The sequence below is a fragment of the Bos grunniens genome, chromosome 25 (genome assembly GCF_055505025.1).
Source record: "Bos grunniens cultivar Pamir isolate PY7600 chromosome 25, Bosgru_T2T1.0, whole genome shotgun sequence".
Taxonomy (NCBI): domain Eukaryota; kingdom Metazoa; phylum Chordata; class Mammalia; order Artiodactyla; family Bovidae; genus Bos; species Bos grunniens.
In genome coordinates, this window is record NC_141189.1 from 7,774,347 (window position 1) to 7,801,692 (window position 27,346).

The 27,346-nt window shown below is 49.4% G+C and overlaps 1 protein-coding gene and 1 long non-coding RNA gene across 20 annotated transcripts in view; one reads left to right on the plus strand and one right to left on the minus strand.

Moving 5' to 3' along the window:
• CUX1 (cut like homeobox 1) overlaps positions 1–27,346 on the plus strand; it is a 349,136-nt gene that overhangs the window by 12,813 nt on the left and 308,977 nt on the right. The gene's annotated exons all lie outside the window — the stretch shown is intronic.
• LOC147344926 (uncharacterized) lies at positions 13,009–15,458 on the minus strand. The gene is made up of 2 exons (XR_015154392.1): positions 14,374–15,458; positions 13,009–13,923 (listed from the first exon to the last, which is right to left on the minus strand). It is a non-coding gene; the product is annotated as an uncharacterized LOC147344926 (long non-coding RNA).

Below are 27,346 nucleotides of genomic sequence, written 5' to 3' on the forward strand. Positions count from 1 at the left end.
TTCTCAGTGCAGAGTCCCGCTGAGTCACTTCTGTGTTCTGAGGGCCCCCTGAGAGAGGCTGCTTCTCAAATGCAAGAGGGACCATTCAAAACTCATGTTTGTGTTCAGGAGGATCCAGAATGCAAGGGGAAGGGATGGTGAAGGATGGCGCCGGGAGGGTGGGGAGTCATGGTCCAGAACGAGATGGGGAGGGACTGGGCGGGGAGAGAAGGTGCCAGGCTGCGTGCTGGCAGGCGCCAGGCCCTGGCGTGACCCGGGAGGCCACTGGGGTCGTGGTGGCCATGGCAGAGATGGGCTGAGCGAGTGGCATTCAGAGACGTGGGAGGCCTCAGCAGAGGGGACTGAGGCCGGGGCGGGGCGGGGAGCAGCGCCTGGAGGGAGGAGAGGTCTTCTGTGTCAGCTGGGGCCTGGCTCTGGTCCCCCCCAGAGGCGGCCCGTGTGTACAGCCGCCAGGCTGGGCCCCAGAGGTTTATTAAAAGCAGGTGGGGTGCCAGGCGCTGTACTTGAGCGTTGGGTGTGACTCAGACAGGCATGGAGTCAGCCTGGAGTTTCTTTATTCATCCCTATTTGCTTTTTGTCGGTAATCCTTTGTAATTCCCCAGTTTCATGATGTAATTTTAATGGAATTACACTTGAACACTTCAAAATTATGTAATTAATTACGTTCGGCTTCAATTACAATGACTAATTACAGTGTGATACCTGGTGGCAAGTCAGGTATGTCCTGGTGGGGGGTTTGTGCCTGCCAGCTATTAGGACGGCCACTGTCTGTCACCAGTGGGTGCGGCTGCCATGGGGGCTTCTCGGTGCCTCTGCCCCCCTCCCCTCCCCCAGGAGCAGCTCTGGGACCTGTGAGGTGTGTGATGGGGAACGGGGGTGTGTGCAAGGGGTGGGGCATGGTGGTGGCGATGGGCATGGAGGCCTGTCGTAGGGCACAAAGGTTTGAACTTGTTTGCAGGTAGAAGAGCAGGACTCACGCTAGGAAAGCAAGTTTGGGGGACTCGGGCGGGAACCAGGGTCCTGCCATGGGATTCCTCTGTTCACTCCGGGATGTGGGAGGGAGGCTGCACTGAAGTCACTGTGAACACGGCCTCAAGAACGGGTAAGACGGCTTAGGGAGGAAGGAAGAGGTGCCACGAGCCACCAAGGGGTCAAAGAGGAGGGTGAGAGCCAGAGCCTGGTTTAGAAATGTCACTCTGGGAATTATTCCCAGCGGCTAGTGCGCAGGGCTCCGGGAGCAGCAAACTGCGCCTCAGACCCCAGGACGGAGCTTTGTGTTCGTGGGCTTCCTCTCTGCACGTGGCAGTGGTTGTATTTTGTGTCAGGAGGAGGGGGTCTGACTGAGAAATCTTTACGCCGAGTGGCCGTCGCCTCTGAAGCGAGGCCCTCCCGTCTCCCTCTAGGATCGGCAGCTCTTCCAAGCTGAGTGTTGGGGGAATGCGTGCTCACAGGAGGGTGGCCCCCACTTTGCCCTGGTCCCCATACAGCCTCAGGCCCTGGTCTCCCTCCTTCCAGGGAAGTTTCTGGAACAGACTTTGAACAGCAGTGCCCACGGGAAGCATTCAGTGACCAGTGCTGCGTTTCTTCCAGATGCCTGTTATTTATTTGAGAGGTTCAGGGCATCCTTTCAAGAGCCCATTCTTAACATTTGAGACTAGGGAGGTTTCCTGACCCTCTCCTGTGAGTTTTCCATCGTTTCCTGTGGGGTGTGCAGAGTGGACCGTTGCTGGCCAAGGAAGCTGGTTTCAGAAGCTCAAGCTGAGGCGGAGGTTTGGGTTCGGCCTTGAGGGCACCCCAGAGTCTTCTGGGTGTCCGCTCTTTAAGGGAGAGCTCGTTTCACCCTCGGGGAGGGGGCTCGGTGGTGCCCCAGGGGGCTTGGAGCCCTTCCCTGGGGGTCCTGCTGCAGAGGGTGCTCCCTCGACACAATGCCTGATACATTTAGTCTGTCACTTTTTACTTTTTTAAATAATATGCACACAAAACTCATCATTTTAACCTTTTGAAAGTGTGCCATTGGTTATTCTGTGCCATATTCACACGTTGTGAATATGTGACGGCCACTTGGTGTAACCATCACCACGATCTAATTCCAGAGTGTTTCTATCACCCCAACAAGAACCCCATACCCGTCAGCAGTCACCCTCCTTTTTCCCAACTCTCCCCAGGCTCTGTTTGTAGCCTTTGGTCTGCGTCCTATGCCTCCGGGTTTGCCTGTTCTTCACGTATAAACGGCATCATACAGCATGTGTGTGGGCTTTCACGTCTGGCCCCTTTTCTCTCACTGTGAGTTTTGCTGGTTCATCCATGTTGAGGTGCGTATCAGCGCTTCAGTCCTTTTTATGGCTGAGTAACAGCATCCTGTGTGCGGATATATACAACCTCTTGTTTATTCTTTCATAAACTGATGGGCATTGGGATTGTTTCCGCTTTGGGGCTAGCATGGAGAAGGTGCTGTGGACATGTGTGTGTAAGTGTTTGTGTGACTGTAGGTTTTCGGTTTTCTGTTTTCACATTGATGCTTAGGAGTGGAATTGCTGGGTCCTAGGTAGTAAGTCTGTGTGTAACGTTTTGAGTCTGCTACTTTGTGGCCTCTTCTGTGTAACTCCTCTTTTCGTTTTAAGGCCCAGACTGTGGTTCCATCTCATTCTGTTCTGCTCTGGTCTTCCCCTTGACTCCTCCTCCTCAGGTGCCTCTCTGGTGGGGGTGCCCTTGGGGACCACGGTCACGTGCAGACGGACTGTGGAGAGCCTGGGAGCAGTTTGAATGAGCACACACACTCTTGGTAGCCCACCCGGGGTCTCTGCCCGTTTCCACCTTCCCTCCTTACTCACCAGCAAAGGGGCCTCTCCCCTGGCCCAAGTGCGATGCTCATTTCACTTTGTCTTGGCTGGAGAGATAGGGACTGTCAAGCAGATTTGCTCATGGTGCTGCTTCTGAGATAAAAGGCGATGAGCCAGGACAAAGTGCCATTTTCTGCCTGTGAACACACCCGTGGGAGAAGAGGCCGTCCAGGCCTGCTGATAGGTGGCAGGAACCTGGGCCCTCTGTCCTGCCTGCTGCCCTCCCCCAGCCCTCTGCGATGCAAATCCAGCATTACAACCGACATCCCCCTGACTGCTCTGGCTGGGTGTGGATGAGAAGTCACGTTTCTGAGATGTGATGGTCCCTACTGAAGGCAGAGCTGAGCTGAGGGTGTGAGATGAAAGTGAGCGCTGAAGCTCTCTTCCGAGAGCAGGCAGCATCCCATTTGCCAAGCCAGATGTCCCGCAATACTTCAGATGCTGCCGATAAAGCATCAAGCAATTAGAATGGTTAATATTCAGTTAAGTATAATTAGAAGCTGGTGTAAATTGTGAATGAAATTGACAGGTTCCACAAGTTACAGCAAAATACCAAATCTCCTTCAGTTGTGTGTATGTATCTCTGTGGGTCTGTCAATTCAGACAGGTATATAGTCTTACCTCCTAGGAATCGAAATGAGGGCCTGCTGTCAACCCAGTTCACTATAATTCTGAAAGTTTAGGAACTTCTTGCCAGATGTTTTATGTTAAAAATTGAAATCCTTAGGTCAGAGCTTTAACGCTCTCATTTCTATGCTACGGGCAGGAAAAACTAAATCCGTATTTTCTGCCTGCCTTCAGGGCATGTGTGTGTGTGTGTGTGTGTGTGTGTCTTGTATGTGTGCATGTGTGCACACATGTGTGTTTCTCCCCATCCCTGAGTTGCATTCATCACTTCTCACTTCACAGCACATCATGATTTATCTTATTTTTTTCTCCGTTCTGCTCCATCCCCATGTCTAGTCCCCTCCTCTTCTCATTCTAATGTGTTTAGTGTACCTCTATATGGGTGTATTGTAAAACATGTGGCCTGTTTTGTATGTATAAGTAGCTCTAATCCATAATTGTGGCATCGTGCTGTAAATCTTCCCTTCCCTTTCACTCCTCACTGTTTCTGAGATCTGTCCATGTTACCCCCTGCAAATTTCATCATTCATGAGTGCTGCATTGGATTCCAACTGAAAAATCCACTTGTCTTAGCTCAGACTGCTGTGTACCATACACACAGGGACTTTAAGCCACAGACATTTATTGCTCACAATTCTGGAGGCTGGGCAGTCCAAGATCAAGGTGCCTGCCGTCCAAGATCAAGAGGGTACCTGGGGAAAGCCCTCAAGTAAAGTTAGGGAGCTAACTTGCAGACAGCCCTCCTCTTGCTGTGTCCTCAACACGATGGTGGGTCTTGAGACTGTGAAGGAGCTCTCTTTTCATAAGGACACTAATCCCATCATGGGGACCCCTACCCTCATTACCTTATCTAAACCTCCCAAAGGTCACACCTCCAAACACCATCACTTCAGGACTGAGGCTTCACCGCATGAATTTGCGGGGGTGGGGTGCAACACCATTCAGTCCCTAGCACCAACCCTAGCTCACATGTCCGTCTCCCCGGGGATGACCCTGCTCGGTGGCCTCGGGCACCCTGACACGCGTCTCCTGACTGTTGCCCAGGGGTAGGATTGCTGAGTCCTAGGGTGAAGAGTGTTCTTCATTTCACTGAGTGCTCCAAGGTTGCTCCCCCGCGTGGCTGGCTACACCACTTTGCTCTCTCTGCCTGTCTCATCAGCGCTTCCCGGAAACCTTTATCCTGATGGTTTTAGAGTGGCACTTGAGGGTTGTGATTTTTCTCTGATCACCCGTGTGTTTTCTGCTTGTTACCAACCTTGTTTTATACCTGTCTAGATTTTCAGATTTACGTTTTCATAAGTCGTCTGGTCCTGTGTCTTGTCCCTTGTTGATTTGCAGGAGTTCCTAACCCTTTGTTGGTTTTTACCTTCCTAAGTCGCTTCTCCCCATCTTTCACTTGTTTGTCGATTTGTCTGTCGTGTCCTTCAATAAACAGAAAAACTGAGCTTTGATGAAGTCAGATCTATCAGTTTTTCATTTCAGTTTTGTTTGAGAAAATCTTTTCCCCACTCAAGATCACAAAGATACTCATACTTTGACAGCCATAGAGATTTGTCTGCCGTGTTTAGATTTTTAGGTTAGGGATGGTTTCCGTGTAGACTGTGACGGAGTCAGTTTTTCTCCAGCACTGCCTGCCGAGCAGGCCAGTCTCCTACCCAGTGATTTAGGAAGTTGCCTCCACTGAATGCCAAGGCCCTGCATATATGTGGGTGTGTTTCCAGGTCATTCTTTTGTTCCACTACCCCGTGTGTTTCTTCTTGCACGGGTGCCTCACTGTTTGATTACTGTGGCTTTATACAATTTTTACTTTCAGATTGGGTGAATTTGCACTTTGCCTTTCTCTTTCAAAATATCTCAACTCCTCACTGTCCATTATTCTTTAATGCTGATTTCCATCAAGCTCTCCTTAAGTCCCACTAGATTTTCTTTATTGGATTTGGAATAAATACACAGATTAATCTGGGAGAAAAGTAAGAAATTTCAAGTTTTCCTATCTGTGACTGAGACCGTTTCTCCATTTACTTAGGTCTTTCTTCAGAAAGGTTTGGTACCTTTGTCACGAGGTTAAAGCCGAGTTCTGTGTAGTTTCTGTAGTAGTGTGAGCAATGACTGTGTGTTTTTTTCTTCTTGATTTTTTTTTTTTCTTCTTGATTGACTATTCCGGTGTGGAGGAAAAAACTGGTTTTTGTTTACTGATTTTGAAACTGGCCAGGTTGCTGAGTCTCTCGTTGGGTTTGCTAGTTCACTTGAACCTGTTGCATCTCGGGAGAGTATCATAGGCAAAAAATGGGATGCTTTTGTTTGTCCCTTTCCTTCCACTCCTCATGCCCAAGAGACTTGTGTTGTCGGCCAGAAGGCCAAGGACTCTGCTGCAGGCTGGTGATGGGGCTGTGTGTCTTCTTTCCTGGTCTTAGAGGGAATGTACCTGATGGAGATTTTTGGTAGCAGTTTTAATCGGATTAATAACTGCATGACTCCATTGTCTCCACTTTTCTGAGAGCTTTCATCATGAGTCAGTGTGGACCTTTTCCTTTAAATCTATTCGTATCTGGGTGGTTTTAAACCCTCAGCGATGAATGTGGTAAATTACAGTGATCAGCACTCCGATGTTGAAGTGTCCATTGTGTTCCTCGATCAACTCTTCCCTGTCTTATATTTTAAAATATTGTTGGATTAGATGTATAGTTGCCACATCTGTGTTATTAAGTAAAATGGCCTACAGTTTTCTTATTTTTATCCAGTTGGAATTGAGGTTATACTAGTCTCATAAAGTGGGTTAAAATGGCTTTGGAACCATTTGTATAAGATGAAGATTATCTGTATCTGAAATTGGATAGGGCTCACCTGTGACCGTGGGGCCTGAGCCTCAGAGTGGGCTCAGAGGAATTTATCATTTCATTTTCTTTGTTATTCTATCTGACTTTTCTGTCAATAGACTTATTTTGGCATTTTATAATTTTTTAGATATGTGTCCATTTTATCTAGGCTTTAAAATTTATTGTGTGATTATTTGTAGTATTTCCATTGTTTTTTAAAAAATTCTGTTTGTTTTGATATTCAAATTTCTTCTTCTTTTTGTTCTTCCCTTCATTTTTTAGTTTCTATTTGCCTGATAAAGCCTCTCCTCTTTCATCATTGCCACACTTTCCATGTCCTTTTACTGTGTCTGCTATAGCTACGTGATGCAGGATCTTGTTTTCTAAACCCTGGTTGAGAGTCTGTCTGATTAGTGAAATTAAATGGTATACATTTATAATAATCGTGGTTATATTAGGACAAATGCAATTTTATGTTTTCTATTTTACCATACTCTTCGGGGAGGGTACCTTTAAAAATATATATATATATATATATTTATACACACACACACACACTGGAGTATAGTTGATTTATAAGGTTGCATTGGTGTCAGGTATGCAGCAAAGTGATTCAACTGTACATATACATATATGGAGCTGACTTTCAGGTTGAAATTTCTTCTGCTGGATTTTAAGATTTTGTGATTCGTTTTATTCTTCCGAAATTCAGAATCTGAATTATTCCTGAGATTATTAAGACCCATCCATGTGTTTGTCTTTTTTCCTGTCAGTTTCTAAAGCTCTTCAGCACCTCTGTCCTGTTTCCGGTTTCACCAGCCTCTCTCCTCTCTGCTGGTTTTACGAGGCTCACTTTACGTTCTTGCTCGTGAACGCTGCTTTCTCTCTGCAGGTTGTTGGACTAGTTGGTCTGTGTCTTCAAGTATTTGTTCTCCTGCTGGCTCTTTTTCCCTGTGACCTGTGGTCACCTAGGCCCCAGGGTATCAGCTGATCCCTTGTCCCTGGGGGTAGGAGTTTGGTGGAGAGAGGTGTGTCCACAGGGTCGAGGGCTTAGGTAGGGGTGCAACCAGGCCCCTGGGGCGACCTCTTGGTGCCTTACTCCAGCCACGCTGGTTCTCTTGGGGCTGCTGCCCTCTCTCTGATGTTACTGCCCGAGACTCATTGCAAGATCTCCTGGGGGAAGGGGTTACCTGCAGAGATTTTGATCCTGCTAGTCTGGGGTGGGCACTGATGTTTTTTCAAAGCTTCTCACAACAGGAGTGGGGTGTGGCATAGACTGGCCATGAGCTGATAAATGTCAAAGCTGGGAGATGGGGGCTTAGGGGTACATGGCAGTCTTTGTGTACATTTGAGGTACCGTCTGTGTATAGCTGCAAGTCTGACTACGTCCTGGCTGAGACCCACTGGCACTAACGTGGTACCATCCTAGGTAGAGGTGAGGAGGGAATGAAACCTAGCAAGACCCTATGGGGCTCCTGGGCATGAAAGCCTTTCAAACAGTTGCTAAGCAGGGGAGGGAGGGGATGCAGAGACAGAGGGGGAGCAGCTAAGAAACAGTAGTGCAGCCTTGGGGCCTGGTTCCACCTCAGGGGATACACATAACAATATCTTTGAGCTCTTTACAGAACTAGAACCCCAACACATAGAAGATGTTAGCACCCTTCATTCCAGAGAAGACCACAGTTTAATAATCTTGAGAAGCTCATTAGGAGGAGATCACCTGAGGCCAGATTAAAGGAGTATAGGCCCTGCACACACCCTAATCTTTATTAGCTACCCCGCCCTGAACCATTGCTATAAAACGCCTCCTCTCCAAATCCTCCCAGGTTGGGGACACACAGTTTTGGGGGGCATGAGCCCACTGTGTCCCCCTTTGCCTGGCAAAGCAATAAAACTTTTCTTTTTGTGGTTGTTTAGTTGCCAAATCGTGTCCGATTCTTTTGCGACCTCATGGACTGTCAGGCTCCTCTGTCCATGGGATTCCTCAGGTAAGAATACTGGAGTGGGTTGCCGTTTCCTTCTCCAGGGCATCTTCCCGACCCAGAGACTGAACTGTGCCTCTTGCACTGGCAGGCGGATTCTTTACCACTGAACCACCGTGGAGATGCTACTTCACCCACAACTGTGTCTCTGAGATTCGATTCAGCACCAGCATACAGAGGTTGTTTTCCATATCAGGAACAGAGAAGGCTTGCTAGATAGATCTGGGGCTGACAGAACACTGAACATGGCTTATGGGGCATGTATTTTATTTCTCTTGGAAAGCGCCGTTCTAATCTAGACCCTCATACTCCAGTGCTCTGTGAACCAGCAGCAGCAGTTAGGAGCTTGTTAGAAATGCAGAACCTTAGTCCCCATCGCAGACCGACTGAGTAAGAATCCACAGTTTTGTGAGATTTCCCAGGTGATTCATATGCACATTTAAAGTTTGAGAAACACTAAGTCCAGATCTTTTTTAAAGGGATGATTGGCTTTATTTAACTCCTATTTTAATAGAGTGACTCCTCCTCCCTTATCACTCCAGTTGAGCTTTTCCAGGACAGAGGTAGCAGCCAGTGCTCTGAGGAGCTAGAAAAGGTTCACACCCTCAGTGAGGTTGTGCAAGGGAGGCCCCCAGGCCCTCTCCCAGACCTGTTTTAAACCTAGCTCCTTTTTGATGCACAGTTCTCATAGTATCGGCTGTCTGCTTTTCAAAGTCCTGTAACATATTAAAACGACAAATCAGAAGAAGGCAAGGCAGATCCTAGCGGCAGGACTAGCGGTCTGCTTGGGAGCTAGAGACCAGAAGACAAGTCTTCAGTCGGGGGCGCTGTTTGCTGGAGAGGCAGCCCCACCCACCCACATGTGGAGGTTGCTGAGAAGCATGGGGATTCTGCAGGATTCGGCCTTGGCCTTCACTATGGTCCATCTGAACCACTGGGAAAGGACCAGCAGACATCCTGATGAATATGCCTGCCACAGCCCTCATGTGGGGAGGGCAGTATTGTCACCAAGTCCAGAGACAAACACTTGTTTGGAAGATGTGCTTTGGGGAGCATCTCCTCCGCTCCTTCCATCCCCTGGCGGGGGGCGGAGGCGGGGAGGGGGCAGCTTTCAGTGTGGGAACATGGGGTTCCTAGGTGGCCTGCCTTTGGGTGGCCCCGACCCGCTCGCCCATCTGACTTGGGATCTCCACTTAGTGGCTGTGCGACCCGGGCCCTTGGCCTGCTTTCTGTGCACAGTGGCGATGATAAAGCTCCTTACTGTCTGGGATCTGGCTATAGGACAGTGCCTGATGCACTAGCCCTAAATGTCTTTTAGCCTCAAAATGACAAAGTCAAGGAAAAGGCATGATGTTGGCAGCTGACCAGCGAGACGGGCTTCTAGTGACAGCGTCGCCCTGTGGCCAGGTGATGTCCCGTGTCCCAGCGCCAGTACCAACACCTGCACCGTCCGGGCCACGGTTGCTGTGTTGTTTTCTACTCTTTTTTCTTTTATGCTTTTCCCCAGAGGTCATTTTCCCCTTTCTATGGTTAAAAAGAAAAATACCCGCTTACACGTTAAACCCACCTCAGTTTGAATAACGTATTTTTAAGGCCAAGGCCTGCCCCTGGGTGTGAGTAGCTTGCACAGTGAGTATTCAGCAGGCAAATGAGAAATGTGAGTCATGCAGTACTTGGCATCTCTAAGCTCCTGATGTTTGGTGGCAGACTTCCTACAGAGAGGAGGAATTGCAGAGTGGAAACCCTCTCAGAGCCAGACAGCCAAAGGATCCTTCAGACGAAACGGGCTGACTCTCAGTGTTGATTGGGACGAGTGGTTATTTGAGTTTTTCTCCTCCTCCTGTTTCCTCAGCCTGCGAGGCCTCCATGGGGGCCAGATTCATCCTAGATTTACCACTTTTGTGCAGAGTGAGGCTTATCCTAAAGATGACAACCATTTCTGGTGCCTTTTGCAATGCACAGTAGATGGAAGCCCCGGAGTGCCTGGACCCACAGACACTTGCAGGACGTCTCCCTGCCTGTGCAGAGAGCTCGGGTTTGCTGTCGCTGGTGGCTGCCCGCAGCCGTCAGCAGGAAAAGCCACAGTGCTCCTTGACTTACCTGTCGGGCTCCAAGTTCTGTTTTCTTGGCCAAGATCTTGAAGACGGTTTCCAAGTAGGTGTTTCTTCCTTGGCAGCGGATTTGGGCTCTCAGTCTCGTCAGCCCTGTCCTTGTCTGCAGGGGCACCGAGCTTGGGGTTTGGGCGCGGGGCAGAGCGGCTAATGTGACTGCTCTGTCCTCTGTCGTGAAGATTCGAACAGAGCGGCACCACTGGCCGAATTTCAAACGTAGGACATTCATATAAAGCACACTTTGATCTGACTTCTAGATAGATAATAACTGAACTATGAAACTGGGAGAAAGTGGCCAGATAGTGGTACAGAATATGCATCAGCAAGGGTTTCAGGAGCAAAGTCTGAAACATCTGGTAAAAAAATCTTGGATGACAAGGAAGAAAGGACTCGACCCTCAGGGGTCCATGGTGCCCTGCTGTGCAGGTACCCCAAGGGCCTGCCACTCCAGGAAGTGGAGGCCGCGGTTGGCTCATGTTTTCGGGCCTCCTGCTCTGTGCTTTCAGGCCCTGGTCAGTCTCCTCCACCTGACATTTTCAATTTGGGGGCAGAACCCCAAAGTTCAGACATTTAAGAAGGGGTCATGGATGAGAGAAGTATGGGAGTGGAAAGAGTTATAAAGCAGAACTAATGCTTTTCCACATGGCCCCTGTGGTTATCACTTTTTAAAATGATCCAAGGTACTACACCCCCCGCTCCCGCAAGTAGTTGTACATCTTGAATGTTTTTAATTTTAAAATAAAAATTGTCTAGAGGTAGTCATCATTTTTGTATATTTTCTTTCTTTCAAAACACTTTATTTTCACTTTTTATCAAAAATCCTCTAAGGCTTAGTGTTAAAAAGAACCAGCCCCTGCCCACGTCTTCAGTACCCGCAGCCTGGAACAGTGTCTGTGGTCTGAATGCTGGGTTTCCAGCTCTGGGCAGTTTGCTTACTGATGTGGCATCGTGAGACGCGTGTGGGGGTTTAGGCCTTCCCAGAGCCATCTCCCCACCCCTCCCATCACAGTCTTCTTTTTGGCTCAGTCATTGTCCAGGGATTCAGCATTGATAGCTGTGACTACATAAATAAATACTAACTTTCTGTGAGATAGCTAATTTATCCCCGAACCCTCCTCCAGCAACGTAAGTCTCTTAAGACATGGGAACCTATCGTATGGGTAGGGTTTCATCTCTTCTTGTCGTCACCGGCTCCTGGTCCCCGTGTTCTGTTCTGACTGGAGTGGCTGCTGCCTGGTCCAGGTCCCCTGCTGCCCTCTGTGTTCCTTTCCTTATCATCCTGGGGCCTCCCTTTCTGTCTCTTCTGCTCTGTCTCCCGAGTTCCGTGGTTTTGTCTCTCTCGGTTAATCTCTCGCTTGGTTGGGGTGGATCTCCAGCAGCTTCCCGACGAAGGGTGTCTGCCTCTGCGATCCGACAAGGTCTTCATCTCGCCCTGTGTCATCCTAGCTGAGGGTGGAATTCCAGGTTGGAAAGTGCTGCCCTCGGGACTGGAAGGGCCCAGCCTCATACAGGAGCCTGTTGGCGGGCATTCTGACTTCCTGTCCTCTGCCGTCTCTCTGACACCTTTTAGAGTCGGGTCTTCCTCTTTTTTTTTTTTTTTTTCCTTTTTTCAGGCATCAGGAAAACTTGCTCTTGTCTGGGTCCTGTTTTCCTGCCTATTTCCTGTCCCGTGGATCTCAGTGTTCATACAGTGGGCCTCCTGTACTCATCTGCTAATTTTTCTCCCCTTTCACTTTCCATGTCTTTGTCTTTGGGGATATATCTTCCTGGAGAATTCTCAGCCTCCCAATCTTTATAAACTTGCATCTGTCACATTTTTTAACTCAGGTGTTTTCTCTTGTTCCTTGAACGTTCCGTTCTTTGGACCTGTTCTTATTTCAAAGATTCAGTATCTTATCTCACTGGCTGCATTCATCACCGTTAAAAAGAAAAAGTTTTCTTCTGTTCCCTGAATTGACTTTGCTTCATTTTTACTTTTAAAAATCTTTAAGAAAACACTGAATTTATGTAAACAATTGTATGTAACGCATTTTGGCTACAAAGTGTAATAATGTAATTAACACCTGTGAACTCTCCCGCCACAATTCAGGAACCAGACCTGGCCAGGCCAGTAATTTGCATCCGCCTGCATTACCCTCCCCGCTCCTCGTTTCCCTTCCTCCCTGAAGGACAGGTGGCCACTGTCCTAAGTACTGTATTTATTATGTCATGACCTTAAAATAATGTTTTATCACAAATCTATGCATGCTTAAAGTGTTAGTCGCTCAGTCGTGTCCGGCTCTTTGTAACCCCATGGACCGTAGCCTGCCAGGCTCCTCGGTCCATGGGATTCTCCAGGCAAGAATACTGGACTGGGTTGCCATTTCCTTCTCCAGGGGATCTTCCCAATTCAGAGATCGAACCCAGGTCTCCTGCATGGCAGACAGATTCTTTACTGCTTGAGCCACCAGGGAAGCCTTAAAGGCTATATTATTTACAACTGCTTGGTTTTGAGCTGTATTAAAAAAAAAAATGGTATTATTCTGCGGGTAGACTTCTGGAACTTGCCTCTGTGACTCGTTCTGTAAGGGAGAGTCATCTGCTGTAGTCAGTGTGGTCTCCCTTGTCTCTGATGTTTAGGCCCAGTGCAGTGACCAGACTCAAGTTTATTTATCCTTTCTCCTTCCTGTGGGTTTGTCTCTGCTCCTTCTCTCTCCCTCTCTCCCTCTCGGTCCCAGTTAGAGATTTCTTCAAATGTCGGGTGACATTTCATCATCTGTCTCTATGTAAGTGCAAGGCATCAGCATGCTGATATGGGAGCTCGTGTGTGTGTGTGTGTGTGTGTGTGTGTGTCTCTCTCTCTCTCTCTCTTTCTCGAGGGGCTGGTTTAGGGGGCAGTCGACTGGTAGCCTTCACTGTAAATACTCAGCCCAGGTGTTTTACTCGGGCTGGGGGCGTTTGCTGTTTGCTCTTGGGCTGACAGCTTCTCCTGTAAACGCCCTGGGTTCCCTGCTGGGTGGGATGGCTCAGGCTGAAAGTCTGACGGCCTGTCCCCAGCTTCCTCTGGTCTGTGCAGGCTGCTGTGGCTGGCCCAGTGGCTGGGAAGCTTCTAGGATCTGGTGGACTTTTCCTTTGCTCCCGGCTCCTGAGAGACTAGACCTTGCTGTTCTGGAGGGAGCAGAGAGAGCTCGGGTGTCAAGCTGCCATTTTTAAGCTGGAAGTCACATGCCTTCAGAATGCCCCACTTAACATATGGGGTTAGGCTGTTACGTCTATGACGACCCCAGTTTTCTAGGAAACACGTCGGTTTTCTTTTACAGCCATCTTTCTGGAGCACCTTCCAACCAGGTTGCCCGTGAGTGACACGTGCTTGACGCACTTTGAAGATCACCTTCAGAGCGACTTTGTGAAACACAGTGAACGCTGGGCTCACTAGCCTAGGAGCCTTGGTTGTGACGGGATGGAGGCGGCTGTGTGGGCTTTGGGACCGGAGCCTGGGGTTCAGATCCTCCACCACTTCGTGGTTGGATGCCTCCACTCCCTCATCTGAAAGCAGAGTCCTTCCTAACTGGGTTGTTACAAAAAAGAGGGGATATATGTGAAGTGCCTGCTGGCAGCTGCTCTGTAACTGGGAGCTATTATTAACTATGGCATCCTTACTGGACTAAGAAATGGCACCCCCATCTCGCATTCATGTAGCACCTCATTCTCAGTAGTGCTTATTCACACACACACTCAGAAGGACTAAAAACAGACTCAGCTCGGATTGTGCCGATCAACTGCAGGGTGGGCTCCCTCCCTCCCCACCTCTCGCCTGTAATCTTCCCCAGCACATGGACGTCCAACTTCCTGCCTCAGAACTCACTCTTCTCCCCTCTTGCTGGGAGGCGGACTCTGTCCCTTGGAGCCCCCAGCTCAGGCCCTGCCTCCCTGAGCAGCCCTTTCTGCCTTCCCAGCCCCAGCAGCTCTGTCTCCTTGGAAACCCCTCCCTCCTCTGGTGACACTGAGCCCCACTCACCTGGCCAGGGGCCTTGCCTGCCTGGGGCCACCCTGAGGGGTGAGGTCTTCTCCTCCTCCATCCAGGCTGATCATTTCTAGTCAATTGACAGAGAAGACAAGGCTTGGGGAGAGGTAGGGTTTTACCTGCATTTACAGGTGTCACGGTGGGAGAGTCGCCAGTGGTTTTGCAGGAATTTTACCATTTAAGTCATAACATTCAGTCTGGTACTTCCGATGTGTTCTGCCCCTGCCTTAAGAAACAGCTCAGGGGACTTCCCTAGTGGTCCAGTGGCTAAGACTCCATGCTCTCAATGCAGGGGGCCTGGGTTTGATCCTTGGTTGGAGAACTAGACCCGCATGTCACAAGTAAGCATTTGCATGCCGCATTGAAAACTGAAGATCCTGCATGCTGCAGTAACACCTGGTGCAGCCAAATAAATAAATATTAAAAAAAAAGAAGAGAAAACCAAACAGCTGAGGTCGGCAGGAAGTGTGCAAGGAACCATCCGTTTTAAGTCATCAAAGATACATAAGGACCAGAATGTTATGCCTCAGTTGCACTTTGTTGATTTCCCTGGCCTTGCTTCACCCTCCATCCGCCACCCCAGCCTTCGTGGTTTACCCGAGCCAGTGTTCTCCATCCCCTAATTGAAGGCCCTAAACGTCGGCCTGCCCAGGAGTCTGGTGGGTCTAGAAAGTGAGGGGGACATCACAGAACGGTGACGGGAGCAGACTTCAAGCCGCCTAGATGGAAACCCTTCCGAGGGCGGGGCCTCTCCCAGCCGGACAGACGCAGCCACGCAATCTGCTTCCTGCAGCCCCAGGGCACACTTCCTCCTTGCGGTCAGTGACTTCAAAAGCTGCCCCAAGTTCAACTGTTTCTCCAACTTGGGGGACTTTGGGGGCAGCCAGCCGCACGTTGAGGGAAAGCCTCCTCCTGACCCGTCTTCTCTCGGGCTCCCTCTTCGTCATTAAACTGAAACTGCTTTATTGCAGTCGGATGAATTGAACCCTGTGACCCTTCCTTGGACCTCGTCCTCTGTGACCTGCCCTGTTCCCTCACTCTGTGCTCCCACGCCTGGCAGCCGACCAGTCCCCAGGGTGTAGAACCTGCCCTCCCCGGTCAGGGTCTTCTCCCGCTACGCCCCCTCCCTCCCTCCCCATCCTTCTTCCCTTGGCTTCTAAAGCCCTGCCCCTGCCCGGCTCAAGTTCCTGTTTCTGTTTGAATGAAGCCCTTCGGATCCCCTCCAGCAGATGGACTCTGTCCTCCTCTGACCCCCAGGGGCACTCCGGGCCTGCCCTACATTTCTGCCCTCACCGCACCTAGGATGACCGGCCTCTGGGTCCTTGCTTTGTGCCTGGGGTCAGCTTATCAGCAGAGCGGCTGTGCCCGATTGGGGACTCAGCACCTCCCACGGTGCCTCGCAGAGAATAGGCATAGCATTCAATAAATGTCATAGTTTTGAAATATCTGTTGAAATAAAAAGAAACGCTTTTTTTTTTCCTCCAGGAGTCAAAATGCATGGCTTTCATCCACTTTCAACACATAAAAGATGTTTTCAACACAGAAAGGCCTTTCACCGCTCTTACTTAATAGTCGGCTTTTGGAATGATGTGGACTAGAATGAAAGATGAGGACGAGCGCCTCTGAAATCAGCTGTTTTGAATTAAATAAAGCAAAGTAAGGTTGGAGTCAGGTGAAGCGAAAGGATGGGATTCAACCAAGGGAGAGTTAACGTGTGTGTGGGCACCTGGGAACTCTGAGGGCTTGTCTTCCCACCTACCTAGGAGGTGGCGCGGGAGAGGAGGGTGGGCTGTCCCCACGCCTGCCGGACCAGCCTGTCGCCCCATACCTTGACTTAGATCAGAACCGCTTAGCCCTCCTGTGGCTTCTCAAAATCGCAAGGAGGTTTTTAGGTTTTTTTCTTGTTTCTTTTGGGGTTTTTCAGAGGCAGAGGTGTTTTTTTTTCCCCCTTAGTTATTCCTGGTAACTTTCAGAGTTCAGCTTCCTCAGTAAGGATGCTGAGTCCAGGGAGCGAGGTCATGTGAGCCCGTGCGGAGGCCCTCGCTGCTCCACTGGCTGGGCTGTGCGTCCACGTCACGGGCGCTCAGTTTCCCTGCCTGCTCCACCTGGAGCACCGGAGCTGGGATGCTCTGTGTCCACAGCCAACTTGGTGGAGTCTGCATGTTAGCTGTGCCTGTGAGAACCGACTGAAGACACTAAATGTGATGGTAGTCTCCTGGCAGTCCAGTGGTTAGGACTCGAGTGCTTTCGCTGCCGGGGTCCGGATTCAGGCCTGCCTGCCGCACGGCGCAGCCAACAAACAAAAACACTTAATTGTGAAGCCACCCTTACTCAGGCCCCACAAGACACGCTGATCTGAATTCTGTCTCAGCGAGGCCAGGCAGCCTCTGACTGACATGAGGGGTTGGGGGGGTGGAGGTGACGCCCCTGCCCGAGACAAGCTGTGTCATAAACTTCACCAAGAGATGGGGGGTTCTTGTCTCCATTCTGACTGAGGCCAAGTCAAGGCCTTGGTGTTGGTTGGTCAGCTGATAGAACAGACCCCGGGAGATTCTGGGGCCTCCAGGCTGGCTGACTTGCCGTGGATTGTGTGGCCAGCTCTGACTTTGTCTGCTCCCACATGTTTCCTCCAGTCAGGCTTGTACCCCGTGGGTGGGTTGGCACTGGGCTCTGGCAGTTCTCACAGGAGCTGAGTGGCCCCCTCAGGGCAGCCCTTTCTGAGGTGCTGTTTGGAGGGTCACCTGGGGCCATCCCAGGGGTGTGGTCCAGTGTGGATCAGCGTTGGCCTCCACCTCAGACCTGACGTTTTAACTGAGTGCTGAGCGCACAGGACACAGGCAGCTCCACTGGGTATGAGGATTTTCAAAACCCGATACTGTGTTTCAATTGTTACCAAGGAGGACTGCTCATTACCAGGGAACTGATTTTTTTTTTTTTTAAAGCTGTATCTAGATTCCTCAAGGTTATGACAAAGCTTAAGCAGCTTGTAAGCAGGCAAACGGATGAAAGTCTCTCCCACAGCGTTTGGTTTCTCATCTGCGGGTGCTGGGGGGGTTCCACTATAGGGGCTGGCTTTGGTGGGCTTTACTTTGTTGAGGCCTCAGGTACTCCCTTCCTGCCCTTTATAAGCTAACACCCCCTCTTGACCCTGAACCTCCTCTCCCTGGACCTTTTCTTCTACAGTGACTTACTGTCACGTGAAGCACTATTTATAAAAGCTGCCCCCTCCCCCCAGGTAAACTGTGGTGCCTTAATGAAGGTACACGTTGGCCCTTAGGACGGGAACAGCTTTTAATCACAAGAACATCCTCCTCCACAGCTCCGGAGGATGAGGACGTGGACGTTGGGGCAGTGGGGGGAACACCATTCAGCCTGATGCGCGTGGCCTGTTGCATGTGAGGGTTGTGGAGTGGGTGGGAAGAAAAAGAGGATCCTCCTATTTATCCACGGATCGTGAAAACAGGTACACCTGTACCTTTCCTTCGTGGAAGAAGTCCAGTAGCATCAAGCTTTCTGCATTCCAAGTAGGTCAGATGGCTAGTGATTGAAAGTGGACCAGCATCCAGCATGTCTTTAGAAACAGAAAGCCACAGAGGCTGTGTTTTTGTTTATCCCCTTATCATTCAAGTGACCGGGTGGGGGCTGCGTCTGCAGGCTGCTGACCAGGGGTTAAGGGCAGAGCTGCAGGGAAACGAAGTTAAGGCTTCCCTCCTCCCCGCTCCTGCCACCTGAGCCACGAGGGAGGCAGGCTTATGATTAACTCAGCGCCATCTCAAATGCGATTTCTGGGGGCTGAAAACATTAACTTTTAAAAAATGATTTAAAATTACCAATTGACCATATCCGGGGCCGAACCTGCATGATTCAGCTCCTTTTAAAAATATCTTTTCTCAACAAATTGCTTCCTTAACATTTTAATTTGTTGATCGTAAAGGAAGCTTGCCAAATATTAGCCGTTCTTTTCCATTTCCTACAGCTTCAAGCTTTCCTTATTTGGCATATTTCAGTGGAACTGTAAGGTCACTCCCTATTTTTCTTCCCAAATAACTATATTTATTACTGTCAAGTATTGGCGGGTTTGATCCAGCTGTCATCAGAATGTTTGGAAATACTGTTTTTTGCCAGAATGCTGATTTAATGATCTAATACTGACATGGCTTGTTTTCTCTGCCGACTTGATAACTTGTTCAATAGGCTCCCCTCTTTTTTTTTTTCCCTCCTTTCTTTTTCCTTCTGCCATATGCTTTATGGGGCAGTGTGTGTGTGTTTTTTTTTTTTTGGCCATGCCTCAAAGCACGCAGGACATTAGTTCCCCAACCAGGGAGTGAAACCATGCCCCTGCAGTGGAAGTGCAGAGTCCTAACCACTGGGCCTCCAGGGAATTGACAGTGTCTTGAAGAGAGTCACAGAAGGGTTTTTTTTTAAATTATTCCTTCTCCCCCGCCCCCTCCCATCCCCTCCTCTTTCTTTTTTCGGAGAAGACCTAGATGGTAACAAAACCCTCCTTCAAGAAGCTGGCATAGCTGCTGCCTGGCATCTTGGAGAATACTTAAGAAAAATTTTCCTTGTGAAAACCTTCAAACATATACCACAAAGTAGAAACAACTGTAGCAAACCTCCACCTACCGTCACCGGCTTTACCAGTTAGCAGCTCACGGCCCCATCTAGTTTCATTTATACTCCCGTCTAGTTTCATCTATACCCCCCATTTCTAGAAGTTTGAAAAGACCATCATCATATTTTATCCATAAAGATTTCATTATGTATCTCTAGAAGATAACATGTCCACCTTTTTTTTTTTTTTTTTTCCAAAAAAAACCCCCAAACCCATCATTCCATGACCACACCTAAGAGGGGACATTTCTACCAAGGGGCGCAGAAGTGAGACAGTCCTGGGTGGGGATGGGGCGGGGTGTGTTGCAGGGGAGAGGTGGTCTGGTCCAGGACTCTGTCCTCGCCTGTCCCAGGGCCTGGGGCTGGTTACTGCTCTTCATTGAGCCTCAGTTGGCTTCATCCAGAAAACACAGATGCACTAGTTCTCCTATCTCTGAATGTCTCTTTTCTTTCTTTTTTTAATATGTCATCTATATATTTTAAAAACTTTTTAAATTAAGATATAGTTAATTTGGCTCTGAAGACCTCGAGTCTCTGAATGTTCAAGGCGCTGCCTTGCTTCAGAATCAGTCCCTGGGCCCCGAAGAAGGAGGGGGTGGGCAGGCGCCCCACCGTTTGGGGTTCTGCCTCCTTCCTGCCGGCCGTGGGAGTTTGGATCTCTGACTCCAGCTGCCTCCATCTGGCAGCTAGATGTGCGCCCAGTCATCTCTTTTATCCCAGCAGAGTTCTCCATGGGCCCCAGATTGCCCTTGCTTGCCGCGCTGATTGTCTGAAACTCTGTGTAATAGTCGCTCCTCTGAGTGGAAGCTGCTTCCACATTTGGTGGTTAGCGGTTAAGGGTCAGTTAACAGGTGTCACATTTGCAACCCATCCTCACCCCGATCTTTTGGAACTGAAATGTTGTGGTCATTCAAATTGCACAAGCTGCCTGGCGCTGCCCTAGATGCTGGGGCTATCATTCAGTGCTGGCTGGACCCCCCGGGAGCCCGCATCTGACGAGGAGAGGACGCGTGCACAGTGCCTCTCCAGGTGTAGGGCTGGTGCTCAGGGCTGGGGGCGGGATGGGCTCAGGTTCTGATTTGGCGGCGATGGTGCTGCTGGGCCTTGAAGCGTGAGTGGGGTTTCTCCATGTCCAGGCCGCTGGGTGCTGGTGGGTAGTCACGTGTCTGACACCTGTAATCCCACCCGTAATCCCAGGGTTAGAATCAGCCGTTAATGCTGTGACTCATTTCCTTTGGCTATTTCTCTGTGAATACACAGATTTCTGCCATCTACTCGTGCAGTCAGTAACTCAAGAAACGCGTCTTGAGCATCTGGCCACGTGCCAGACATTTTTCTTGGTTCTGAAATGGTGGGGAAAGAGGTCAAAGTGATTCCTGCCCTCAGGGAGCTTACACTCTGGTAGGGTTACATAGTAAATGGCGGCATATAGCAGATGCCATTCATATTCTGTTTAGTTCACTTTACTACCACCAGGCTATCCAAGGATTATTCGCCTGCCCTTCCAGCCTGCTATTGCCCTTCAGTTTGACAGAGAACAGCTGCTTGTGAAATGTGACCCTGACAAGGGCAGCCCTGCCCCCTGTCCCTGCCCCGCCCCGGCTCACAAGGTGCTCAGGGAAGGTTTTCTTCTGGGCGGGCTCAGACCTTCGCCCTTCCCCTTTAATTGCCTGTAAATGGGTGGGGTTTTCCTCCTTTTGAGTAATTATCCCGACTCTCTTTGCATCAAGGAACATATTTAAAATCTAAGTATAATTTGCAACCCAAGTGTGCCCTTAAATCATTTCATCAGCAGGGTTGGTGTGGGCACAAGTGTTGTTTTCTTACAGGGCTTCCCAGGTGGCGCTAGTGGTAAAGAACCCGCCTACCAATGCAAGAGACTCAGGTTCGATCCCAAGGGTTGGCAAGATCCCTCGGAGGACACGGCAGCCCACTCCAGTGTTCTTGCCTGGAGGATCCCATGGACAGAGGAGCCTGGTGGGCTACAGTCATTGGGGTCGCAAAGAGCCGGACACAACTGAAGCGACTTAGCACACACACACATGCACGCATTCACAATGCATATTGTTTGTTTGACATCTTCGTTTTGTAGAATCCCCCAAATTGGACTAGCCCTCCCAGTTAACCACAAAGAAACTGAAACTCATACGGGTTGAGTTCTTGTCCATGGCCTCAACCGTGGGAGAGGGAAGATGAGGCTGGGGCCCCAGTTCCTGGGTCTGAGGTCTCAGTCTCCTGCCGGCTCTGGCCTCCTTGGCCTTCCTCCCCACTTCCAGACCCGGCTGTGATCCTTGGGTGGGGAAGGCCAGGTGCACAAAGCCCTGCTTGTTTGACTACACATGCCTACCAGCAGTTGCTCTTATTATAGAGCAGTTATTCTTATTTGTCAAGAAACTCAGAACAACTGTTTTTATTCTTCACAGTGAATGCTTATGCACATGACCTTTTGAGAACATATTTCTGGATGCTGCAGAGGCACTGATGTTCATGCAGATTAGCTAAGTTAAACTTTTCTTTCAGCTGAAAGTTGCCTCTGTCCCTTTAAGAATTCCACTTTGCAGAGCGCTTCTCCTATTATTAAGTGTTTATTAGGAGCCCCATGTCAATTAGTATATTTTCAGATGACAGAAGGGCCCCTTGGCAGAGCCAAGTGTTAAAGTCTGGTGTCGGTTAAACCATACCCGCCTCCTGGTGGCAGTGAGGGATGCACAGTGTTGCTGCCCCTGGGCAGGATGGAGTGGAAGGGTGGTCTGCTGGCCCAACAGCAAGCAGCCACGTAGCACGGGTCATGTAGCATGTTCTCCTGGGGGGCAGCCACATTCATTCGCATGTTTGTGTTTAGTGTCTGAACACAGATATTTACGAATGTGGGAGATATATACCTCCACCTATATGTATAATGGCCACAATGGAAAATTCACTCACCCAGTAATTATACTAATCTTAATTGTTTGGTTAGTAAGGGCCAGGAACAGTGCTAGGTATTTGGGATTAGCGCTGAATAAATGACAGCACCTGCCCTCATGGGACTGACATTTTAGTGGTTTCAAGGGAAAGCAGCACTTGTTTTTAAGAGACCTTGGCAAAGCAGACGACCTTGAAACCTACCAAAGGCAGCAATAGTTGGCACGCTTGTTTTACAATCTCCAGACAAAAGAATCATATCAGACTCTTTATTGCAGACGTGAACATTTATTTTAAGGACTGAAATTAAACTAGAGGAGATAAATGAGCCGGCATAGTTGTTTGCTGATCATTCACGGCTGATACAATGAGCAGCTCATTAAATCGTTGGTAACAAATGGAGTCTTGAGAATTTCAACCCTGAGACACTCTGAACAACACAAACCGTAAAATGTTCCATTAAAGGTGATTTTTCCTTTGCCCTCAAAGCATCTCATTGATTTCAAAGTGTATAAAGAAGGCACTCCTGGGGCCTTTGGGGGAAAGTGCCATGTAAGAAAGTTCAAGAAGTTTCATAAAAGTTGTATTTGAACTTTCAGTGTGATTTCCATGGTGATACTTAATATGCTGTGTATCACTACAAGCATTTTCCCTTCTGTTTTCTTCTATAAATTTTCCAAAGTGGAGAAGAATTTTCCAACAATCGATGAAATGATGCTGCTTCCTTGCACAGCAAGGTGTGCTGGGGTGTGAGGGGGCTAGCTCAGGTGTCAGCATCTCAGTCGTTTAGGAGGCTCTCTAGGTGGTCCCTTTTATTTTTATTAAAAAAAAATTTTTTTTGGCTACACCATGTGGCATGTTGGGATCTTAGTTCCCTGACCAGGGTTTGAACCTGGGCCCCCTGCATTGGAAGGGCAGCGTGTTAACCACCAGACCATGAGGGAAGTCCCGGATGCTCAGCTTTCATAGCAGGCTATTTAAGTCTGGCCTCCAAGTCTCGTGTCTCACAGCCGGAGCCTCACAGAAGCCTTTCTTGTCCTGGGGTGCCAGCAACCTCTGGGGTGAAGTCACACCCAGCATGTCAAGTGTGTGGCCATGGCAGGCCTGAGGTTCTGTCGCAGGGCAGAAAGGGGGAATGTGGTGAGGACAGGCACGTGGGACACTAGGGAATTCTCTGTGCCTCCTCCCCTGACACCTGGCCTGGGGGGCCCTCCTCACAGGCCCCCCCCAACACTTCACCTGCTGGGTCGTTTCCTTTGGCCCTTCATTCCTGGGTGTCTCCAGAAGCTCAGACTGCAGATAATTTCCTCTCGCTTTAAGTCAGCTTCTTTGTAGAATCACTCACTCATAACTTTATCTGTTACCTCGATGTCCGAGTGTCAGAAGTCCAGTCCTTCCTGACTTGGTCCCTGGGTGGCCCACCCTCCCTTCAGTTGGCTGGGACAGGTCTCATCCGTTCCCATTCCCCTCCGCAGAGCTGGCCCCAGAGCCCTGGCCTCGCTGTGGCCCAGAACCTCTTCTAGCCGGCACAGGGTCTTGAACTTGCCCCCAACTCCGGTCCCAGGGGTTCTGGCAGTTGCAGACAGTGTCAGGGTGCCGGGAGGCCCTGCCCCCACTTCAGTCCCTCTTGCGCTGGGGGTGTTCAAGCTGCCTGCCCTCCTGGAATTGATAGAGAAAGGCCCCTGTGCACACACGGGTGCTTGAGGATGCTGGGCTGATCTGAAAGGGCGCTGGGGAGGAGGGAAGCATTCGTGAGAGCTGGAGAGCAAAGGGCCCTGAGTGTCAGGCACAGGCATTGAGGCCTGACCCGCCAGGGGGTGGTTCACCTACAGGGACTCCCCTGCAGAGAGCCTCCCCAGCTTTGAGGGCGGATGGCCTGTGGTGGTGACAGAGGTCAGAAGAGCAAGAGGAACCCCACCCAGGATGTGGTGACTGTTGTCTGGAGGTAGGGAGGGAGCACACTGGAATGAACCCACATGTGCACTTGGGCATGACCAGGAGGCAAGTCAAATTCTGTGTCAGAAACCCAGAGGCCAGGAGGTGTGTGGGGGAGGACAGACATCCTGAGTAGAGAGAAACGCTCAAGAGGCAGGGTGGGTCTGTCCGGTCCCTGCCCGATTCCCAGTGCCTGGGACACAGTAGGTGCTTAATAAGCCTGTGGACCAAACACACAAGGTTGATCAAAGTCAGAGCTGGCTGCAGGTCCTCCCATGCCTGGCAGCATGTGTAAGTGGATGAGTTTCCCAAGGGGTAGAATTTAAGCAGAGAGAGGCTGAGGACTGAGTTCGGGGGAAGGAGTTTGCAGTTAAGGGTGCAGTGGAGGCCAGAGGGTGTAAGGTCAGCTAAGGTCTGGGGGCTCCCAGTAGATGGTGGATACATGAGCACAGGGTGGTTAGTGACCTCACCGTGGAAAAGGCAGATGGGTGAGTGGCCCAGAGAGGTACAGGAGGGCTTGTAGGGCTGCGCTTTGCTCAAGTTTCTGGCTTTCTCCTGCCACCGCTGCGAAATGCAGCTATTGCTGCCGAGACCCGCTCTGCTCTGCTCCCCACAAGAACATCATTTCCCACTTTTCTTTAGGTCTGCATGGTCTGCAGTGCACTGTCCACCCACTGTGTGCACCCACCAGCCTCACCAGCCCCCCTACCACCTACCTCCTGGGACCACCACCACGTGGGAAGCCAGGCCCTTGTCCCACTTGGCATGGGCTGCCCTCCTGAGACAGCCATGCTGACCGGAGTCCTTGTCCCCTGCCCTCCTTTGCCCTGTGAACCACCTGAGCACAGGTGTCCTCGTCCCCTGGAGCCCTCATGAGGTCACGTTGGCCAGAGCAGCTGCAGCCGCCTTGTCCCGATGTTTTACAGCCGAGAAAGTGTTGTCCGCCCACCTCCTGGCCCAGAGTGAGGTGTCCCAGGGAGCAGGGAGGAAGTCAGAGCTCCTTCTTCACCACCTTTCATAAAACCCTTGTCTGGAAATTAATGGATGAGAGAATCTAGGGAGCCTTGGCCGATGACACCTTGAGGAAACCTCGAGAATATGAACTTGAAACATCACAGCTGTCTCATTAAGAATGTGGGATGGCAAATTCCTTAACCTTAAGTGGCCGAGCTGGTTTAACAAGATGTTTCTCTTTGTGGTGAAATTTTCACTTTTCCCCTTTTAAAGTTATTCAGATAAAGCTGTGAGGGTGGTATAGAGTTTTGATTTTTTTAAGTTGATAATGAGTAATTTTAGGATAGATGCTTATGAACTCTGTAAATAATCATTTAAAAAACCCTTGCCTAGTGCCATGCTCATATCTCCTTTATAAATATTTGTGTAGCTGGACTCATCTGTCTGCCATGGAGGGGCTGAGCGGGTCTGTAGGATGTGAAAGTGGCTTAGAGTGGGTGGACACCCATATTGTGCCTCTGACGTTTTCTGCTCAGAAAGAGAAGGTTAATTTTAGTCTGTGATCCTAGCACCCAAGGTGGGGGAGATTGTGGAGTTAACCCTTCTGCATGCTCATCAGCAGAATATAAGCCTCAGCTCTGCTCAGTTTGGTCCCGGCCTTCTCTGATGGTCCAGTGGTTGCTGCTGCTGCTAAGTCGCTTCAGTCGTGTCCGACTCTGTGTGACCCCATAGACGGCAGCCCACCAGGCTCCCCCGTCCCTGGGATTCTCCAGGCAAGAACACTGGAGTGGGTTGCCATTTCCTTCTCCAATGCATGAAAGTGAAAAGTGAAAGTGAAGTTGCTCAGTTGTGTCCGACTCTTAGCGACCCCATGGCCTGCAGCCCACCAGGCTCCTCTGTCCATGGGATTTTCCAGGCAAGAGTACTGGAGTAGGTTGCCATAAGACTCCGCAATTCCAAGGAAAGGATCAGCAAGTTTGATCCATGATCGGGAAACTAAGATTCCACTATGCTGCTCGGCTTGGTCACATCATGAGGACTTAAGAGGGGGGTGGCTTCAGTTACATGATGGCTTTTAAGACTAAAAGCCTTTTTTTTTTAAACACCCATCAGAGTGACAAGATTTTAAGTCTGAATCCATGGAGGGTTCATAGCATGATCTCTGTGTCCTGTTGGTGGGTGTGTGAGCCAGAACAACCACTTCAGAGAGGGATTTTGAAGGAGCCCGGTAGAGGGGAGCAGCTTCCCTCCAAGATGAAATGTGCCCTTAGAGATGCTCGAGGGTGTGTATTCTGGGAGACGTGCATAAGAACAGGGGTGAACACCTGGGGAGGACGTAGAGGTCATTGGAGGAGAGTAGTATCGTCCAGGGAGTTCTAGAAGGCAGGCCGCACGTGCAGATGGACCTCACAGACACAGCAGAGAGCAGGAGGGGACAGCTGAGGGGCTTGATAGCATGATCCTATTTTTATATGGCATTAAATACGCAAAGCCATATTTTATGTTGTTCGTGGCACCATGAAAAGCTAGTGAATATGGAAAGATTTTGAGGGGAAATATAAATGCCAAATTCTGGAGATGTGATTTTTTTTTTTTGGTGGTGGGGAGGAGGAAAATGGTATTGAAGTGGGTTTAATGGGTTTAACCAACTATAATATCCTTTTATTAATAACAAATATGGCAGAATGTTAGAATTTGATGACGCTGGGTATAGGTACATAAGAATTTGTGCTTTCCTGGATGATTGAAATATATCATTATTAAAAAATAATGTATACTAGCTATCTGAACGTATATGAACAGGCTTTAGTAATTATTGTACTTATAGCCTAAAGTTTTCAAGATCAGGGTGTTTTATGTGGGGCCCTTTTAGCTTTTTCATGCTCTTTGCTGCTGCTGCTGCTAAGTCGCTTCAGTTGTGTCCAGCTCTGTGCGACCCCATAGATGGCAGCCCACCAGGCTCCCCCGTCCCTGGGATTCTCCAGGCAAGAACACTGGAGTGGGTTGCCATTTCCTTCTCCAATGCATGAAAGTGAAAAGTGAAAGTGAAGTCGTTTAGTCGTGTCCGACGCTCAGCGACTTCATGGACTGCAGCCTACCAGGCTCCTCTGTCCATGGGATTTTCCAGGCAAGAGGAATTCTAAAATTATAGTGACTTTAATTGTGTTTGTTGAAGAAGTTTTGTGGTCTCTTATATTAAATATTGGGAAATAGGTGAAACTTTAGGTCTCTGTACATTTTAATAAAGTTTTAAGGTGTATTTTCTTTCTTTTCTAAGATGTATTTTCTCCTTTGGAGTATGCCTCTTTTTATTTTTAAATTAGGAGATTTATCCTTTTTATTTTATTTATTTGTTTGTATCAGATCTTAGTTGTGGTACACAGGCTTAGTTCCCCAGCCAGGGATCTCCTGTGTTGAAAGCGGATTCTTAACCACTGGACCACCAGGGAAGTCCCTATGCCTTTTTTTTTTTTTAATGGTATGTTTTGTTTTATTATTCATTTTTAAAAGTATGATGTATTTATTTGGCTGTTCTGAATCTTAGTTGCAGTTTGTGGAC